At 38.0% G+C, this 22,106-nt stretch overlaps 1 protein-coding gene and 1 non-coding gene across 31 annotated transcripts in view; both read right to left on the reverse strand.

Annotated features, from left to right (window-relative positions):
- LPP (LIM domain containing preferred translocation partner in lipoma) overlaps positions 1–22,106 on the reverse strand; it is a 761,291-nt gene that overhangs the window by 130,512 nt on the left and 608,673 nt on the right. The window lies entirely within an intron of this gene.
- LOC111751459 (U6 spliceosomal RNA) lies at positions 6,208–6,318 on the reverse strand. The gene has a single exon (XR_002786578.1). It is a non-coding gene; the product is annotated as a U6 spliceosomal RNA (small nuclear RNA).

A 22,106-nucleotide genomic window follows, 5' to 3' on the forward strand; every position in this document is an offset into this window, starting at 1 on the left:
AGAATTATATTTACCAATATTTTACTAGTAGAATTTGGGGATAGCAATTCAACACCTACTATTCAAAAATTTGTGGACCCCACAGTAACGATACTAGTAAAAAATATTTATTCAGCATTTATTACGTACCAGGCATTGTTCTACCTGCCTAAATTTATTACCTCATGTGATCCTCCCAACAATCCCATGACATAGGTCTTATCAACATCCACATTTTATAGTTGAAGAAATGACAGCATAAAGACATTAAGTAACTTGCCCAAGGCCAGACTTAAATATTGAAGCTGGAATTAGGGCCCAGGCAGTCTGTCTCCAAACCCATTCACTTAGCCACTCTTCTTTTTTTTTTTTTTCTAGGCTAGCTTATTACTTTAAAAAAAAAAAAGATCCAAAATTCCTAAAAACATCCAGCCTGGCAAGAAACTTGTATAAATCTTAGAACATTCCTGACAGGAATATCAGCATCTATTATGGCTCAAGTAAGATTTCCCTTCAAGTGAATACCTACATATAGACATTTTCATATTCTCACTCTTTTAGTCTACTTTTTATATTTAAAATTCATTTCATGATTGATCTGTTAACAGAAAAATCAGTATTTACTAGAACAGTAACAACTGCTCCTGCAACGATTATTTGTGAATTCTGATTCAGATCTGCCCTATGGTATCTCTCGTGGGAATTTGCATTCCCCCTAAGCTCCAGTCAAACATTGAAAACACTCCTGGATTTGTCCAGTTACTTTTAGCTTTGGTGGTGGGAAATCCCCAAATACTGAGCTAACCCAAGGGGGTGTTTCTAAAGCCACTGTATGTCAGTGCCCAAGAACAGCTCCAATCCTCCCCCACGAGGGTAATAAGCACCACTTATATTTTTTCATATTTATACACAAGGAGTCCCTGGGTGGAACAAATGGTTAAGAACTTACTGCTAATCCAAAGGTTGGTGGTTCGAACTCACCCAGAGGCACTATGGAAGAAAGGCCTGGAGATCTGCTTTCAAAAGGTCATAGACTTGAAAACTCTATTGATTGCAGTTCTACCCTGCAGGCATGCGGACGCCATAAGTTGGAATTGACTTCGCAGCAACTGGTTTGGTTTGGTTTATATTTACACATGACCAAACATCAGTTTGTCTGACTGTGGCAGCTTGTATGTTGCCGTGATGCTGGAAGCTTTGTCAATGGTATTTCAAATATCAGCAGGGTCACTTGTGGTGAACAGGCTTCAATGGAATGTCCAGACTAAGGCAGACCAGGAAGAAAGGCCTGGTAATCTATTTCTGAAAATTAGCCAGTGAAAACCCCCTACGAATTGCAACAGAATATTGTCTGATATAGTGCTGGAAGATGAGCCTCTAGTTTGGATGGTACTCAGAAATACACAGTGGCCACAACAATGGACTGGAGCATACCAATGATCCTGAAGATGACACAGGACTGGGCAACATTTCATTCTGTTGTATACGGGGTTGCCATGAGTCGGAGTCAACTCAATGGCAACTAAAAAGAAGAACAATATTCATACAGTGCTTTACAATATTAAAATTACTTTCTTATTCATTAATGCACCTGACTTCTCAATGGCCCGTGGAGACAAACAAGAAAGGGATTATTATTATCCTCATTTTAACAATGACAAAAATGAAACTTAAAAGGGTTTAAGAGCTTATAGGACTGTAGTTCAATACGTGGCATATGACCATCTAAATCATCCAACAGACAGAGCTCAGGCAAAGGAATACGTTCCAGATGAGGTGGAAGCCACTTACATAATGTGTAATAAACACACTGACAACAAGACAAAACAGGAGCCAGTTTGCAGATAGAGACATATGACTCACCTTGTTAAGGTGCATTAAGTTTTCTCAAATGTCCCTCTTATCTTCCTGCTTCAAAAAAGAAAGAAGCAGGCAAGCAAGAGTGAGAACACTAAACAGATCCTCTGGATAACTGTATCATATATATTTAAACCTTTATGCAAATGATCAGTATTTCACTTAACGGGTTTCTCCAATGATTCTATTACCCTTCTATCTTAGGCATCTGTGTAGTTGCTAAGATTTCTACCTTACAGTTTCTGCCTCCATGAGGGATATGACTTAGAATATAAACTAAAAGGTGAAAAAAATGAAAGTTATAACTACTATTACTTCTCTTAAATTCTTAATACATGAAGATTGAGGGGAAATTGTGCCAGTTGACATAGAACTTCATAATTTCCATGCACTCGTTTGAATCTTACAAAGACTCTAAGAGCTGACTAGGGCAACTGTCCTCTTTTTACAGATGAGTGAACTGAGGATAACCTTGTATATGACTTGAGAAGGACCACAGTTGGAATTCAAATCCAGTTTACCCAGCTTCAAGTCCAGTGGTCTGCGAGCTAGACCACGTTACCCATACATGGCACTGGACTAGAGACGGGCCACATTCTCATACTGGTACCACTTCACTGAGAAGCCAGTTGGGCTTTGGTTTCTCCACTGGACTCAAATGCCCATAATAAATACACTGTCAAGAGGATTCAATATAAAACAAAACTCAGACCAACCTCCTCACATACAGATCCAAAAGCCAAGGCTCAGAAACAGGCAGCACCTTGCTTAGCTAAGATCCCTTAGCAAACAGGTAGGCAAAGCTGAGACTTGAATGCAGGCTTCCTGGGGTCTCAATACAGCGTTCTTTCAGCAGCAGGAAACTATCTACCAGGTGTGCTTCCTCAAATATTAGTTTCTTTCCACTAGTAGGCGCTGTTGCCTGAGCATGAGCAATTTCTCTCTTCGCATAAAGGCAAAATTTCTTGTAAACAGGAGCGCTGTGGGGGCCACTGCACAGTCTACAAGGGTGACGACTACATGCCTCCAGCGCCGGGCTAACTGCGTTATCACCGGCTCTAGCACGTCATTCCATTTCTCTCTCAAACACCCTGGTGTGTTTTTGCACGTCTGTATGTTTTGAAATTCTAAAGGAATGGAAGCAAAATGTCAGGTAGTGACGTTCTGCAAGGTGCCCGGAGCCGCAGAGGACAAGGCTCCAGGACCTCTGTCCTCAACCCTGGTTCTGCTTGACCATGGCCAGTCGGAGCAGATTTGTTTCATACACTGGGGTTACTTACAATATTTCATTTCCTAAAAGGTTTCCAGGTTTTTTGTTGTTGGTTTTTTTTTTTTTTAAATCATAAAACCAACTCAAGTGGAATAAGTGGCAGACCTGTGGTTAGAAGAGCTGGGTTCTAGTCTGCACCACATGTCATCTGTGAGGAATCTGGTGAGTTTGGGCAAGCTATTTCTGTGAAATAGGGGCAGTAATCCCAGCACTCAGGATCTAAAAGCATGCTGGGAGAAATAAATACATAATAAAAGGAGCCCTGGTGGTACAATGGTTAAGCACTCAGCTACTACCAAAAGGCTGGTGACTTGAACCCACTTATGGCTCCACGGAAGAGAGACCAGGCAATCTGCTCCGGTAAAGATTATAGCCTAGACAAGCCTATAGGGGCACTTCTACTCTGTCACATGGAGTCGCTATGAATTGGAATTGACTCAATAGCACGTAACAACAACGACAACATATATCATGCTTGGTAAAGTAGAAAAAAAAAAAAAGAGAGGGTTAGCAAAAAAAGAGGAAGACCCTCAACGAGATGGATTAACACAGTGGCTGCAATAATGGGCTCACGCATTACAAAGATTGTGAAAATGGTGCAGGACCAGGCAGTGTTTTGTTCTGTGGTACACAGGGTCACTATGAGTTGGAATCAACTTGACAGCACCTAACAACAACAACCTACATACATACATGTATATATATGTACATGTTTATATATATATTTGTGTGTGTATTAAAAAAAATTTTTTTTATAATTATAACGGAAAATAAAATGCAAGGAATTCTTCCAGGATATAATAAAAATCATAAAAAAATAAGTTTTTATTATGATATTATGATTATTGACATAAATCACATGCACAATAGAGTAGAATGTATTTATAAATCTGGGGCTTTCTGCCAGAGGCCACATTCTGAGGAATTCCTGTGTAAAATCCCCAAGATGAAATGCAGTCATCAAGTGACTGGACAGCTTTTGAGGGCGTACACTCCTTACGAATGCAGGCAGCACTGTTTATAGTCCCAGTGGAGTGGGCAGATGGATGCCATGAGAACTGGACATGTCATGTTATATCAGAGCTCAGAGGGAGACCCAGAGGCACACAGAGTCTTACCACGTCAGGCCACCACCGCCCTCGTGTCTCTGTAAAACCCTCCTTGCTGAGCTGTAGGCTTGATTCCATTGCCAGTGCTTGCATAGCAACGCCGAGCACTCTGAGCCGGAGTGATGTCTAGGGAACAGTTATTAATACACGTATGTATGCACACAGTATGTGAAAATATGCAGGATTGAAAGCGATTAGTGTATTACTTTTAGGTAAAACTTCCCACCGGGACGACGCTCCTGGAAAAAAAAAAAAAATCCTCTTTCTTTCAAGAAGCTTGTACAGTCATCTGCTATCACTTACCAGAATGTTTGGGATAAAAATGGTGTCAATTTTAAGGAAACACACTTCTCAATTTTCTTTGTTAACATCTGAATAAAACATGAGACAGCTCCAACTTCCCCATCTCCCCTTTCATTCAGAGAATGACTCCTTTCACGGTCTTGCTTTGTGCGAGAGAGGAAATAAACAGCTGCCCTTCTTTGCCACCTCCAGATGAGTAGAATCACTGTGTTTGAAAAGTAGAGGACTTGAATTCCTGTCTAATAAACTCCACCGGCTATCTTCCTTTCTGAGATGCAGAGCAATGTGTTATGATAAGAACGCAGCAAGAAATCACATCTCCACCCTGCACGAGCTCAGAGCCTGCGAGATCATCCGAGGGCAGAGCAGAAGAAAGGTACAGAAAGTTCTACGGGATGATTTGCTTGGGATTGAAGGACGACTTTCTGAAGTACATGAGGGTTTAGAAAAATGGAGCATTTCCTTTGGAAGCCACACATCCGGGCTGGCTATATTCTCTCTCTGTATTTCCCATCTACAAAATAAAGACATTGAATTGAGGAGGTTTTAAGGACCTTCTCAGTCTTCCTTTTTTCATTCTGAGATAAATTTTATAGGAGACACACACTGAATTTAGATGAAGGCTCCCTGAAGGTAAGGAGGATCCACTTAGTGGTGATATCTGGACAACCCTTTAAGACCCCCACTTTTGTTGAAACACTGGAAGAGTTATGAAGTAAAAGAAACGAGAAGACCGGGTCATAGCTATGATCTATTTACGTCCAGGGAGTACTTCTGGGCGATTCCTCTTGTACTAAAAGTAGTTTCCACTTTTAGATTATTATTTTGGTAAACAAATTTAATTTCTACAGGATGACTAATACCCAAGTGCTTACTAACTAGCAAGGTAAGTCAAGTGCTCTCTTCCTTACTAAGGCTTATAGGAAGTTTCCAGAAACCATGTAAATCCACAGAAACCGTATAAAAACAGATAAGCCCCGTAACGGGTTCTTGCATCAGCTCCTGCTCCATGCTTTTATTTGAAGTTCTGTCTTGAGCAAGAGATACCACACAGAGGGAGTGCAAAGTTGAAGGTCTTTAGCAAAAATGTGGACGGTAAACACAGCCTGGTACTATCCGCATTCTGTGAAGTTCAAAGAAGAAACAGTTACAACAAATACAGCTTTGCTTTATTTCTGAAACAAAAAAACGATGCACATTTTTGTGGCCATACTACTAATTAACCTGTAGATTGTTCCTTTCATCTATTTGGTGCAGTTTTCTCCCTCCTTGTTACAACATGTTGGGGTTATTTTTTCCCATCTGGAATATACTCAAACTGTTCTCTTCCAGGCATAGAGAGAAGAACGGTACCAACGATAAAGGGACTGGAGAAACTGACGTGCACAGGAAGATTAAAGGAGCTATATATGTACATAGAATGAGGCTGATGGATGACTAAGCAGTGCCATGATGACGGTCTATAAATATTTGAAAGGTGTAAACACCGAGGAATAATTTAGCTTGGTGCAGGTGGTACAACTGGGAGTGATACTGTATCTTAAAGAAAAGGGAAGATCTCTATTAAAGAAACAATTTTAAAGGTTTAAGATGTTAGAGATGAGATATAAAACAATTGGAACATAAAGGGTAGTTGAATGAGCAATGGAATAAATGCCAGAAGACTTGGGCTTAAGGGTTGGCTCAACCATATGTAAGTGTGTGATCTTGGAATTTGCATGTCATCCTTGTACAGTGGCCACCCTAATCTTCTCTGTATCGTTCCAATTTTAGTATATGTGTTCAGCAGGTTGAATCCACCATCCACTCCCTGGAAACCCTATGGGGCAGTTTTACTCTGTCCTACAGGGTCACTATGAGTTGGAGTTGACTCGACAGCAATGGGTTTGTTTGTTTGTTTGTTTTGACCTTGGAAAGGTCATTTAACCACTCTGGGCCTCAGTGCCCTCTTTTGTTGGACCCTTTCTTGTCTCTTAAAGTGTTGGACCAGAATCTGAGATTTTTCAAAGTATGGTCCAAAGAACGCTACAGGTTCTCAGGATCCTGGCAAAAAACCCAAAACCAAACCTGTTGCCATCGAGTCAATTCCGACTCATAGTGACCCTATCCTGGTAAAAAAAAAAAAAAAAAAATGATGGTAGGAAATACAAAGAATGAAAGGAGTGGTAATAAGATAGGGTTCCCTGATAAGTTTCATTTCTATGTCATCAGCTTCCCCAGAATAATTTGGTTGAACAAGGAAACACTATCTTAAGAAAAAGGTTTGTAAAAGGTATTAGGAATTGGCTCACTGTTCTGGCCCCATTTTTCTCCACTTCGTACCTGTTCTCTAGGTTCTGAATGTGCCATTTCACCCCTCCTTTCCTTTATTTTCACCTTTCCCTCTACTTACAATACCATCGCCCTCTCTGCTTCTCTACTTTGGTAAAATGTTCTATTTATCCCTCATAGCCTGATTCTATAATTTAATTGTGGTATTTTTACAGAGGCACCCTGGTAGCTCAGTGGTTAAGTGCTTGGCTGCTAACAGTTCAAACCCCATCAGCTGCTCTGAGGGAGAAGGATGCGGCAGTCTACTTTTGTAAAGGTTACAGCCTTGGAAACCCTGTGGGGCAGTTCTACTCTGTCCTATAGGGTCACTATGAGTTAGAATTGACTCGATGGCAACAGGTTGAGTTTGGGTTTTGGATGGTGATATTTACAAGGACTGAACATTTACCAGAATTTACCAAAATCTATGCTATAAAAGGATTCATATTATATGTAAATTGTACCCAATGAAGTTGAATTTAATAAACAACAAAAACTGTATTTTATCATTTTAATAAAATATATGGCAATGGCTATTTGAGTGAGGGCTGTTGGCCTTGTGTTTGGCACATATCATAGTACACAGTGTCATAATGGATCCTTTATGAGTTCCAATTAGGATTCCTTTAAATTAGCACAAGAACTAAGACACTTGTGAAACAACTTGAGTACACAATGCTTTGAGATATTTATGCTTTTTTTTCCCTAATATTTTTAAGTTGCTTTGCCCAAACAGCCTCCACTCAAATATCACCACTGTCAAGTTAAAGAACACTTCTACCACCCCAAGAAGTTCCCTTGTGTCCCATACCAGTCAATCCTCTCTCCCCATTCAGTCTCACAAAAACACTGATTGCTTTCTGTCCCTAGAGGTCAATTTTGCCTGTTCCAGGATTTCATAAAAATGTAATTTTACAGTATGTATACTATTTTTGGGGGGGTGGGGAGGAGTATAGCTTCTTTGGGTCAGTGTTATCTTTGAAGTTTTACCATTTTGTGTATATTAGTAGTCCATTTCTTTATGACTGCTGAAATGTATTCTCCTGTGTAAATACAGCAAAACTTGTCCATTTACCTGTTGATGGATATCTGAGTTATTTCCAGTTTTTGGCTATTACAATTAAAGCTTTTATAAACTTTAGTATACAACTTTTTGAGTGGGAGAGAAAAAAAAACTTTTCATTTTTTGGGGGTCATTATCTAGCAGCAGTGTTCCTTAGACATATGGTGAATGTGTGCTTAACTTTTTAAGAAACTACCAATATGTTTTTCAAAATAGCTGTACCATATTATATTCTCACCAGCAATGTCTAAGTATTACAGTTGCTCCACCTTCTCGCCAACACTTGGTATTGTCAATCTTTTTAATTTCGGCCATTCTGATAAATGTGTATGGAGGTACTTCATGGGGTTTTAATGTTCATTTCTCTGATGACTAAAGATGGTAAATACTTTAATTGCTTAATGGCTATTTGTATATTTTCTCTGGTGAAACATATGTTCAAACTTTTAACCTGTTTTTTAATTGAATTTTTGTCTTCTTGTTGAGTTTTAAGAGTTCTCTCTATATTCAGGACAAAAGTCATTTTTTAGATATATATGTATCCTTCAGATTTTCTCCCAATTTGTGGCTTGCCATTTCATTTTTTAATGATTTTTTTTTGAAAAACAGAAGTTTAAAAATGTTTATGAAGATGAATTTATTAATTTTCTTCTTTTATTATTTTTCTTTTTATATCCTCTCTAAGAAATATTTGCCTACTCTATGGTCATGAGATTTTCTTACAGAATTTTTCCAGTTCTAGCTTTTATGTTTAGGTCTATGATCCAAAATGAGCCCTGGTGGGGCAGTGGTTAAGAGCTCGGCCGCTAACCAAAAGGTTGGCAGTTTGAATCCACCAGCTGCTCCTTGGAAATCTTATGGGGCGGTTCTAATCTGTCCTATAGGATTGTTCGCTATGAGTTGGAACTAACGGCAGTGAGTTTGGTTTGATTTTTTGGTTTGTGATCCAAAATATGTACAAGACTTTTATAATGAAAACTATGAAACACTGCTCAGAGAAATTAAAGAAGGCCTAAATAAAGGGAGGAATACATCATGTTCATGATTGGAAGATTATATTGATAAGGTGTCAATTTTTCCAAATTGATTTATACTAATGTTATCTGAGCAAGCTTTTTTTTTTTTAGAAATTAACAAGCTGATTCTAAAATTTATATGGAAATCCAAAGAGCCAAACAGTATGAATAATTTTGAAAAAGAACAAAGTTGGAGGATTTACACTACTTGATAACAAGATTTGCTCCAAATTTATAATTAAGACAGTAATAGTGCTGGTTTATGGATACACATAAAGGAAATAATATTCAAGATAATGTATATACATATATGAGGGTAAGTCAAAAAGTATTGCTACCAGGGTTCCGGTTCATACATGCAAGGGTTTATTCCAAACAAAATGTGTTTAAACATGTCTCTGTGATCAGTGGATAGCTGCAGACAAGTTCTCTCAGTAATACACTTGTCTTACTCTCCTTAGGATGCCTTCAAAAAATAGGATACTTTTTGTATCATGGAAAAAAACAATTTGAAGTCAAGGCTAATATCAAATTTGTAACAAAACTCAAGTGGACATCTTCCCAAATCACTGGAGCTTTGTAAAAGTTTTTGGGAATCCTGCCCCACATAAAACAACAGATTTTAGATGGATCAAGTGTTTTAAGGAAGGTCAGGAAGACCTCTAAGATGAGCCAAGAGAAGGAAGACTGCTCAGAAGGTTATGGCAACTACTTTTTGGCATTCCAAAGGGGTAATCTTGATACATTTTCTTGAAGGACAAGGACACAGGAGGATCATCGGGGCTTATTATGAAGAAGTTTTAAGTAAATGGAAAACCGCATTGTTGAGAAAAAGTCCAGGAAAGTTGCCCCGAGGGATTATTTTTCCATCACAACAATGCACCTGGTCATTCTTTGAGGGTAGCAAGGGCTATCCTACGAGAATTTTGTTGGGAAACCTTACCCCATCCACCTTATAGCCCCTGATCTTGCCCCTTCAGACTTTTTTTATTCCCAAACTCAAAGAACATTTAAAAGGAACATGATTTAAGCGCCTCGGGGGTGCCAAACCCGCCATTTTGACGTGGCTTAAGTTGAAGAGCACGGAATTCCTCAGGGAAGGGTTAGAGAGATGGAAACACCACCTTCAGAAGTGTATAGACCTAGATGGAGCGTATGTCAAGAAACAGTAGCTTCACATTTTGCTATTTTCGTTTAATAAAGGTTTCTACGATTTTGTAGCCATATTTTTTGACTTACCCTCATATTTACATGGAAGTGTGTGTGTGTGTGTATATACACACACACACACACACAATTATTTATTTATTTATTACATAGATAGTCTTCATTTCTCTTTTCTCTTCTCTTTCCCCTCTGTCATTTGACATTCCCAAAATGAAAGTACATGTTTGTAATCATTTTTGATTAGCTCAGTGGACTCAAAGGAATTGAGGAAGGTTCTACCGTATTTTTCTTCATAAAGTTCTACCATAAAACTGTAAGTTTTTATTTTAAATACCATGTTCAGGAAAATATCATAGTTCCTTGACTCATTTTCCTCTTTGCAGATATTGAAGACTAGTGTTTTCATTTTCTTTCTTTTTTTTTTTTGAAACACGTGTAGGTCTTTTTACTCATTTTCTCTTCCTCCAGAAGCGCATTTGTATATATCTTATCATGGAAATGAATGCTTTGTCTCAAATTTGCTTATTCATTAAAAATAGTAGCTGTGCAAGGTCATGGAAACAGAGAAAAGGCAGAAGATTAGCAGAGACATTTTACATTTCATCAAGAGATCTGAATTAGTACCTGGGTTTTGGTGTTAAACAAAAAATCTACCTTTTTTCTTCTAGTAGGGGGAAGATGATAATCATTTTGCAACTTACAAGAAATCAAATTTAAAAGTGTTTCATTATGATAAAGTCATCTCTCATGGATCATTACAGAACGATATGAATTTTACAACCTGCTGAGCATATCAAACAAGTTAACTGTATGATCACAACCTGAAGACAAAGGACTTCTAAATGGTCTGTAGTCTATGAGTTCAGGCTTATTTTTCATTTCTTGCCATTTATCATGCCTCGAATACTTAAAGTTATGAGGTCCTAAAGTATATAAAGCACTCCTTGAAAGGAATGTTCTCCACTAATAACTGAATGTAATTTTTCTTAACTCTGTGGAATAAAATTTTTATAATGGATTAATGTGAAAGGATAGAGACACAATTAAATGTAATTTCTGTGTCTTTATTAAATTGATGCAAGATATTGAGCTTGGAAAGACATGCTGTAATAGAAAATATGAATATAGCACAGCTCAGAACATACTATTGCTTTGTTTCTTGCTAACCTAAAATGCAAGAAAGAGTGCCCTCTCAAGTCTACAAGTAGATCCATCTACTCATGGCTATTATCATGAGCAAATTAAAGCTCAGAGAGCCCATTAGGCAACATGGTCCGTATTGCAAAAGTGACATTTAGTTAACTATTGCAACAGAGTAATTGGCTTGATGATGCCTGTGTTAATATCCACATTAGCTCTCATATTGACAAGACGGAGGAAATGGCTTTACAGGGTCTGTTAGTATATATGGGGACACATTGTGGCCTTGGATATGCATGAACACCGTCAATGCTGACTTCTGCGGAGAAGCAAAGGCAAAATCTTTGTAACTCACTTACTATGGCTCTTTAATATCAGCCAACTCAAGCCAGTGATGGCCAACGAACGACACTATTGGTCATTGATCTTCATGAAACATGAGACACAGAAGACCTAAGAAGTAACTTTCAGAGATTATTACAAAATGACACTGTTGTCAGTTAAACAGTGTTATTACCAAGTAAGTATATGGGATCACTCTAAATTCCTACCTTTAGTACAGTGTTGTTGTTGTTAGGTGCTGCTGAGTCATTTCCGACTCATAGTGACCCCACATGCAATGGAACAAAACACTGCCTGGTCCTGCGCCATCTTTACAATCGTTGTTATCCTTGAACTCACTGTTGTAGCCACTGTGTCAATCTACCTCATTGAGGGTCTTCCTCTTTTCCACTGACCCTGTACTTTGCCAAGCATGATGTCCTTCTCCAGGGACTGATCACTCCTGACAACAGGTCCAAAGTATGTCAGATGCAGTCTTGCCATCATTGCTTTCAAGGAGCATTCTAGTTATACTTCTTCCAAGACAGATTTGTTCGTTCTTCTGGCAGTCCATGGTATATTCAATATTCTTTGGCAACACCACAATTCAAAGGTGTCAAGTCTTCTTCACTCTTCCTTATTCACTGACCAGGTTTCACATGCAAATGACACAATTGAAAATACCATGGCTTGGGCCAGGCACACCTTATAGTCTTCAAGGTGACATCTTTGCTTTTTAACATTTTAAAGAGGTCTTTTGCAGCAGATTTGCCCAACGCAATTCGTCTTTTGATTTCCTGACCGTGGTTTCCCAACTGCCCTGTGTTTTCAAACCTCTATGCGTTTGCCTGAATTATTCCTACCTTCTCAATGCTCTGCATCTCATTACTGATCACAATCATACACTCTTCTATGCGGCCTATTTCAAATGTTGTCTTCTCTAAGAAGCCAGACAAGGAATCGATTCTTCTCTCCCTCCCTTACCACTATCTTCCCTCCCTCTCGCCCCTCTTTCTAATGAATATTGCAATGTTTCCCCTTCTGTAATTGCCTGTTTAGAACTTTTAACCATTTTTTAATTGGGTTGCTCATGAAGTCTTTTTTTTTGTATCGCCAAAGCATATATGGAAACCCTGGTAGGATAGCGGTTAAGAGCTATGGCTGCTAACTAAAAGCTTGGCAGTTCGAATCTACCAGGTGCTTCTTGGAAACCATATGGGGCAGTTCTACTCTGTCCTATAGGGTCACTATAAGTCAGAATCAACTCGACAGCATACTTTTGGTTTGGTGTTTTTTTTTTTTTTTTTAAAGCATACATAACTTCTACTTTCTTTAAATTAATCTATATATTTTAACTCAACTGAAGAAATCATATTAATTCATTTTGGGCTATAAATTTTGAGGAACTTTTAAGGTAGAATCATGCTTATTTGTTTATGTACTCTAAATGACTCCCAGCCTATGCTGGATACCAAGAAGGATATTCAGTAGCAAGTCATCATTTTTAAGAGGAGTTAAAACATAATCAGGATAGCAAGTCTTTTCAAGAAAGGAATTTGATGTTTATGCCAGCTAATGTTCTTATAGTAAGAGCTGAAAGGTACATTGCTAATTGGTTTACAGAAATTATGTCTTGCTCATGTCAAATGAAGGAAGAAAGTGAATGTGACTTTCACAACAAAAGTCAGATATACATAGCACCAGGGATCCAATTATATGGTCAAAGTTAAGAGTTAGAGGACACCAGGATGCTTGTCTGTAGCAACTAAGAGACTATTTTCATTTATGATTAAAAGCAGCTGTTCAGAAAATGGGGATCACTCACACCTCTATATGTGTCAGCACAGTAATATAAGAGCTTTAGATTCTATTCCATTCTACTAAGATAGAATAAAGCTCTTCATATAGTCTTGTAAGGCATATTACTATGTTTAAACAAGAACAATTAGGAACAAGGTCTCTGAAGTCATATCCTCTGCCTTGAAAACCTGGTTGTATCACTGGTTGTATATACTTGGGCAAGTCACTGAACCTATCTGGGCATTAAACATGATTGATAATAGTATATATGTAATCAGGATTTCTGTGAGAATTACAGAAGTCAATACACATAAAGAGCTTTGGATAGTATTATTACTGCCAACGAGTCTGTACATTCATTACATCACCAATCCTCATGTTTGGAAATGGCCCTTCTGAAGACTCATGTGCTATAAAATTCTATTTTCTAATAATATCTGATCAGACTTTGGATTCGAGATGGTGGACTAAACACACAAGTGCCTTCCAAGCCTCTACTGAAATACAAGCACACAAGAACCAAAAAATAATGAGGAAATAACAGAAATGTATGTGTGTGTATGTGTTACAAAAAATATTTCAATTTATATCTGGAATATACAAAGCAAATGAGAGCAGGTAGATTAAGTGCAACCAGTCACATCCGAGAATAAGCAGGATAGAGTTGAGAAAGAGGTGAAAAGACACTATCCTTAAGTACTGCACACCAGTGAAGCCACACCGATTTTTCTGAACCAAGGGTATCCTAGATACTTTGTTTACAATTGCTATTTGAATCACAGGGTTGGAAAAAGTAGGATGAGGCTTCTACAGTCTCCTATCTAGAGGGTACTGCCACATGGCCTAAGGCTGCTAAATATCTCAGAAGTTCATGACAAGTACATCAACAACAAACCACAAGCAATGACAATAAAAATTATTCTGGTGCTGAAATAGCATTTGGGTGTAGAACTGCTTTTGCTTCCTCATCTCATAGCTGAGAGCAAGTGGGAAGCGGGTGGATGGTGGTTTCTGAACTCTCTTCCAGAAGACTGATGGGTCAATCATTGGGGAGGAATGCTGAAATTCAAACACAGGAACTTTTGTCTGGACTGCTAACCTGGACACCAAGGTTGGCAGGCCCCTGGGTACAATAGGAAGAGCTCTTTGGTAGAATGTTGGCTCAGACAATCTTTGACCAAGAGAGAAAATTAACAGCAAGTCTCCCTATTTTTCAGTGACTGAGTCAGGGCTAGAATCCAGGTCTCCTCCACCTCAATTCAAGGATATTTCCACTACTTCTTTCACAACCTTCCTTCCTTATTTTTTCATACTTTTATATTTTACTCGTTTTAGTTCTACACATTCCTTTCTTTTCTCACTATACAAATAACATATATTCCTCGTAGAGAATTTAAAAGCTAAAAAAAAATTACAGAGAAAATAAAAATCGCATATAATCTGATTGCTGAGAAATAGCCTGTTTATATTTTAATGTATTTTCTGGTAGGTTTTCTATGTATATACATTTTTTAACATAAATTTGGTAATATTAAAAATATAAACTTAACCTATATCCCCTCGCAATATGACAGCATTTTCCAAATCAGATTCTTCAAATATACAATGTTAATAATAGCTCATCATTTGGAATCTGTAATATTTTATTGAACAGATTTCCAAAATTTGGTCACTTAAACTTTATGCCATTATAAATTGTTCTTTAGGATGTACTTTTGTAAATTTTGTCCATATCTCTGTTTCCTTAGGGTAAAGTTATACAGGGATTGAAAGATATGCAACTTGAAAGTTCTTGAAGAACACCGTCAAAGAATTTTCTAGAAGAGTTGGGCCAATTTACACTCTCATCAGCTGCAAAGAAGAGTAGTTTCTTTTCCTAAATCTTTGCTAATTTCATAGGTGAAAAACTAGACTGGTGGTTTTAATTCTCATTTTCATACTGTGTGAGTGAAGTTTCTTTCAAGTTAATTATCCATTTGTATTTGCCCTTCTTAAGAATTGTTTACTTCCTTTGTGTTTTCCTATTGGTATTCTTGCATGTGCATGGAAATTTGCATATGGATATTAGCCTTTTGGCTATCATACTCATTGCAAATATATCTCCCATTTATTTGTCTTTTAATTTTATCTCTGACATTTACATACATCTTTACATTTTTGTCATTAAATTGATTGCTTTCTTTTGTGATTCTTCCTTTTTGCTTTATGTTGAGAAAATCCTTCCTCAATAATAGAGGAGATCAATATTTAACTACATTTCACCTTAAGTTCTTTTTTATTTTTTGAAAGTTGTTAATTTTTAACATTGAATTTTTTAATCCATCTGGATCAGGTATAGAGTGAGTTAAAGGTCTATCTTTTTCTGAAAGCACTACGTTTTTTTATAAGTAACAACCCTTATTTTTAAAATAATTTAAACTTTCAAGTGAGCTTTGTGGCTGGTTCTGTCTATCTCTCATAATGAACCCACTCTCCCCAAACTACCCCTACTGTGCAAAAATCCACCAAAACACAACCCGTTGCTGTTGAGTTGATTTCAACTCATAGTAACCCTATAAGATATAGTAGAGCTGCTCCACTGGGTTTCCAAGGAACACCTGGTGGATTTGAACTGCCGACCTTTTGGTTAGCAGGCATAGGTCTTAACCAGTATGCCACCAGAGTTCCCCTAAATGACGATGCCTTTGACTCTGCTGGGACAGTTAAACCAGTTGGCCTGTCTCATGTCTGCCTTTGCTCTCTGGTGCCTTTGACAACTGTGCAGAAACAAAACGATATTCCCATTGCTACTCTAACCCTCATACCTGAGACAGCATCATTCTAATATTTGGGGGCATTTCCCTTTCTCTACAATTTTAAAATAGATTGTTACATTACATACAATAGAAATTGGCTGACAATAATGATGGTAACTTGGTTAATTCATTTAATGAACTGTGAGCATGTTGTCTTTTGTGGCTACAATCAATCTATTGTTGACATGCTTGATTAATCAAGCTGCTTAATTGCCTGAGACAAACACAGGCCAATTTTGAGTAACACAGAAATCTTTAGGTTGGTGTATGAATGCATGAGGTACTGTACAGTTCAGATCTGGTTTAACCAAAAGAACCAGACTTTCTGGTGCATTTCAACTTCTAGGTATAGATGAGCCGAGCCATCTGTTAAAAAAAATTCCGCTTGCGATCAACAAAGGGTTCACGATTCCCCTAGAATGTGAACTACGTATGCATATATTTTTCAAGGATGAAATGACTGGTGGGTTCACATTTAGAGGATGGCATTCTGGAATTCCAGACATGAGGTGACACCAAGTGGCTTCAATTTCAAGAAGGATTGAATACCTTCAGGCTCTTGACCATATGTTCCCCAAACCTATCAGTGTTCCTCCTGGACTCTTTTCAAACTTAGCAAATGCATCCTTTCCATTGAAGTCACTGGGATGGATGACAATCTTCACAGGTCATCTAATCCGTGCACCTGCCTTTAGGCAGGGCTGCTCTTAAACCCACCCCCAGACAGATGGTTCTTTGCTGTTCTCAAAAGTCCCCAGGAAAGGAGGTTCTACAGGCTGCCACAAAAGTCCATTCCCATGTCTCCCAGTCACCCCTAGGACACTGAATCCTAAGCATTTAGTTAAGAGCAGGTGGCAATGAGGCAACCCTTTGTCTCTCGCTGAGGAACTGGAAGTTGGCCAAATTAGCCAGAGGGTAATTGCCAAAGTGTACAGGAACCCCAGTGCTGCTCTGAGCTCTACAAATATCAAGTTAAGTGGGGGTATTTAGTGTTCCCAGCTGACAAAATACCAAATTCAGCAGTGAGCTGGGCATGTTTTCCAATGCTCAGTCAGGCATATATGTGTCAGTAATAAATTCCAGGGTGTAATTTCTTTCAATTGAAAAATACTTGGAATAAATAACAAATAACTTAGAAATAAAATACAAACTTCTGTAACTCAGTGGAAGAACAACTGAATTATAAAATACTTATGATTAATAAAAAAATAAGATACACATCAAAATCCATGGGATGCAGATGAAGTCAAAGAGGTATTCATGAATTTAAATACTTTCTTATTACACATAAAAGGTAGAAAATAAATGAACTAACATTCAGGTTAAGATACTACAAAATGAATAAACAGATGCACTAAAAAAAAAAAAGTAGGAAGTGGAGATTAGAGATCAGTTTTTAAAGCTAAATGCTAAAAGTAACACCTAAGTTAGAAAATAAACTCCTTCACACACACACACACACACGCAAAGTAGAATTAAAAATAAAGCTTCCTCAGAAATAAAATGTAGAAAAGCTTAAAAAAGGAAAAAATTATTAGACAAGGTGAGAAAGGAGATGTAAATACAGAGAAAAAAGATATTTAAAAATTATAAATGAAAAGCATCCATAAGCCATACTACAGTAAAAAATCGTGAGGAAAAGGATGATTTTCTAGCAATATGTAAACCATCAAAATCGATTCCGACAGAAGAACATCACCAATCCAATAATCATTAAGATATTGAAAACCTGATTAAAGATCTATAGCAGTACCTAACAGTCAAGGAACACATAATTTCTAAATTAACTGAAGCTATTCTGGAGCACAGAAGAAAGATGAGAAGCTTTTTAATTCATTTTAGGAGGCTAGTCTATACTTAGCAAACTCTGGTGGCGTAGTGGTTAAGTGCTATGGCTGCTAACCAAAAGGTCTGCAGTTCAAATCCACCAGGCGCTGCTTGGAAACCGTATGGGGCAGTTCTACCCTGTCCTATAGGGTCACTATGAGTCGGCATCAACTCGGTGGCAGTGGGTTTGGTTTGGTTTATTGGTACTTAACACCAAAACATGATACTGTACAAAAGTATAGAACAACTCTAACTCATCAATAGAGGTGCAAGAATTATAAATGAATAATATTAGCAACTTGAAACTACCAGATTATTAAGAGAAGCAGATATCATAGAATCGGATTTACACATTAAGAATTCTACTAGCATAATTCACTATACAAATAAATCAAAGGAGAATATACCTACAGGGTCAGTAGATCTAAAAATAAAACTCAAATAAAGCTTAATGGCAATTGCTAATTTTTAAAAAAATCCAAGGAAAAGAGGAATAGAATGAAATTTCCTATATGAAAATTTGTTTGAAATAAGCAGAAAGTATCACACCAAAATATGAAACAGTACTGCCATTGTTATTAAAATAAGTAACAAGAAGAAGAGATGCCCAGTATCATCACTAAAATTCAAAAATATTAAAAAAATTTTAGTAAAATTGTCAGATAAGAAAAGGAAACAAGAAATATAAACCTTGGGAAGAAAAGACAACACTGGTAAATATTGCCATATGCCTAAAAATATTCAAGTGACCCTAACAAAGGGCTTACAGAACTAATAATAAAATTTAGTAAGGTGTTTGGACATGTAAAAAAAGAAAACCCATTGCTGTCAAGTCGATTCCAACTCATAGCAACCCTATAGGACAGAATAGATCTGCCCCATAGAGTTTCCAAGGAGTGCCTGATGGATTCAAGCTGCTGATCTCTTGGTTAGCAGCTGTAGCACTGAACCACTATGCCACCAGGGTTGGACCTGTGAGTAAGCAAAAGTCAAGAGCTTTTGTTTATATCAGCAACAACCACTTAGAAATGGGAACAAACAAAAAAAAATGCACAATAGCAACTAAAATTATCTTGGAATAAAGTTATTAAAGAAGGTATACAACTTAGATGAAGAAAAATGTATAAATGTATTGAAAGACATAAAATGCAATTTAAATAGAGAAAATACCATGCTACAAGAGGGGACAGCCTAATTTTTAACCCTTTGATGGCCCAATTATTTTCTGCTTTGAAGTTTTTGTTGATATTAAGCATTTTCATTAACGAAAGCATGCTGAATCATTGACTGTGTCTGAAATTTTGGCAGGTAGTATGGATATTTTTTCTTGCCCCCTCCCATAAGCCAACCCTCTGAGTCCAGTGGGACACACCGTGTCCCACTAATTCTACTCTCTCCAGGCTCCACTGGGAAATTTCTGTGTTTCCTACCCAAAATTCAGACACCTCATACAATACCCTGCAAAAACAGTAGTTTGTGGTTTTTTGATTTCAAACAGTCATAAAGGCTTTGGCAGCACAGATTGTCAGTGGGAACTCAGCTTCCCAATAAACCTGAGAGGCTGAAAATGTATGTGGTGGTTTCTGTCCCACAGGTCACTAAAGGGTTTTTAAAAACTGACCATAGTACAGATTTAGGGTTTTTTATTCTTTGAGTTGAAGGCACGTGGAAACATGCAAAACATTAAATTATTTTTCAGAAGTATTACAGGGTTTTCTAGTTTTCCTAAAGAGGCTTTTTATTCTGCTGAAGTATAACCTGCTGCTGTCAAGTTGATACTGACACACTAGCATGAATATATGTATACATACACACATACACACACATGTATACATATTTTTAGTGAAGAAAAAAAATCTAAGATAGGCTCAGGACTCTTGACTCTGTGGAAGAGACATAATAATGTTCCCTCTAGATTGCGCCCATGTGTAGTAACACATAAGACTTGGGTTACAATTTAGAACTGTGTTCAGGCAATTATCCATACAGTAACAAAATTTCAGCTGCCTGTGGGCATGAGCACGGTCTTTTTAAAGGAAAACCAGTGGCAGGCGGAGTTCAAGGACAGCCAGTTCCAGCAATTTTTTTTTTTTTTTACTGAGTTTGAATTCCTCTTGGAATTCTCCCTGTTTAATATACATTTCAGAGTAGCCACTAGTCCAACTTTTCTCTCCAGCCCAAGAAAGAGAAAACAAATTACTTTTGAAGAAAAATAATACAATAAAAAGGAATAGAAAGAAGAACTTGGATGACCACTAGCCAGGGAAACCAGAGCTGGACTTCTAATAATTTGTGAGCTTAAATGTTCCACCAAAAGGATGAAGCTTACTAGAGAATCAGCATCTTTGCCCTAGATATCCCACAACCTTCAAAAACAAAAACAAAAAAAACCCAAAAACTCAAACCTTTTGCCGTCGAGGCAATTTCGGCTCACAGCAGCCCTACAGAACAGAGTAGAACTGCCCCATATGGTTTCCAAGGAGTGGCTGGTGGATTCAAACTGCTGATCTTTTGGTTAGCAGCTGAACTCTTAACCACTGTGCTACCAGGGCTCCTCAGGACCTTCATGTGGTTGACATTTCCCACAGGGGACATAGCAGCACCAGGAGTTACTGTAGGCAATTCTCAAGCTTTCCTTTACTCCAAGGTTAGAATTCAAAGACAGAGGTGGGCCGCTTAAAAAACAGGCTTATTGGGACATCATAGTGCACATTCCAAGGACAAATTTGGTATTATGTCTAAAAGGCCAATGGACATTTACCAGAAAGGTGCTGTGGTAGGTGGAATGATGGCTTCCCAAAGATGTCCATGTCCTAATCCAGGCAAAGTATGAATATGTTACCTTATTTGACAAAAGGGACTTTACAGGCTTTAAGGAATTTGAAATAGGGGAATTATCCTGGATTATGTCAGTGGGCCCCATCTCATCACATCCCGTTGCTGTAACAACCCTATAGGACGGAGTAGAACTGCCCATAGAGTTTCCAAGGCTGTAATCTTTGCTGAAGCAGACCGCCACGTCTTTCTCCCACAGAGCAGCTGGGGGGTTCAAGCTGCTGACCTTTCAGTTAGCAGCTGAGTGCTTAACCACTGCACCACCAGGGCTCCTTCATTTAATCAGATAGTTCCTTAAAATCATACATCCTTTCCTGGCTGTTTCCAGAGGAGATGTGGTTATGGAAGAATGGTCAGAGAGAGATACAGTACTACAACCTTTACAGATGGAGAAAGGAAGCCACCAGTCAAGGAATGCAGGTAGCCTCTAAAAAAAGGGCAAGGATTCCTCCCCTAGAAGTTGCAGGAAGAAATAATGCTCTGTTGACACCTTGATTTTAGACCAGTGAGACTTGTGTTAAAGTTGCAGACCTACAGAACTATAAGATAATACATTTGTGTTTTAAGCCACTATGTTATCAGTTTAGTTTTATAGAAAAGCACTGACACAATTCTTTAGAGCTGACAAAATGCCCTCTCATGTCCTATCAAACCAATTGGAGAGTGAAGAAAAAGGGAGGAAGAGGCTGAAGTATTCTTACATGTTAGCAACGAGTCCTGTTTCCCTTTTGAACGGGTCCTATTTCCCTTTCGAAAGATAATTTGAACTGCGGTTACATATGGTAACCCCACTCACACCTTCTTACTAAGTCTCCTGGAAATTGTTATCATTTCCTCAGCTACAAGTCAGTACCACGCTACCTGCTGCCTTCGGATGACCCACCCAATTCCTAACTGCCCGACACTTCCTAAGTAAGCAATGCAGAAATGAAATGAGCGATCCAGGCAGAGCAGAAAGAACCTAGTTTTGCCCATGCACTGCCACTTGGTGGCTGCAGCTTGGTTAAAATCCTGTTTCTCTCTGGGCATCATTTTCTTGACCAAAAAGATGACAGAATTCGGAGATGAGCTGCAAGGAATGTTCCACTCTAAACCTATATAAATTCTTAAATACGCATCAGTACCTTAAAACCTTTCCTGCTTGAGGGTGGGACCAGCACAAACAAAACATACACCAACACAATTCATTTTCTAAGGATTGGCTTATTTTTTGAAAGTTGGCATTTTGTAATCTTTGAAATCTACATGTGCATATTATACAGTTTTAAAATCTAATAGTCCTCCTTGAGCTGAATCTGGTGGGTTATTCACATA

Source organism: Loxodonta africana, chromosome 1 (genome assembly GCF_030014295.1).
Source record: "Loxodonta africana isolate mLoxAfr1 chromosome 1, mLoxAfr1.hap2, whole genome shotgun sequence".
In the NCBI taxonomy this organism is placed as follows: Eukaryota; Metazoa; Chordata; class Mammalia; order Proboscidea; family Elephantidae; genus Loxodonta; species Loxodonta africana.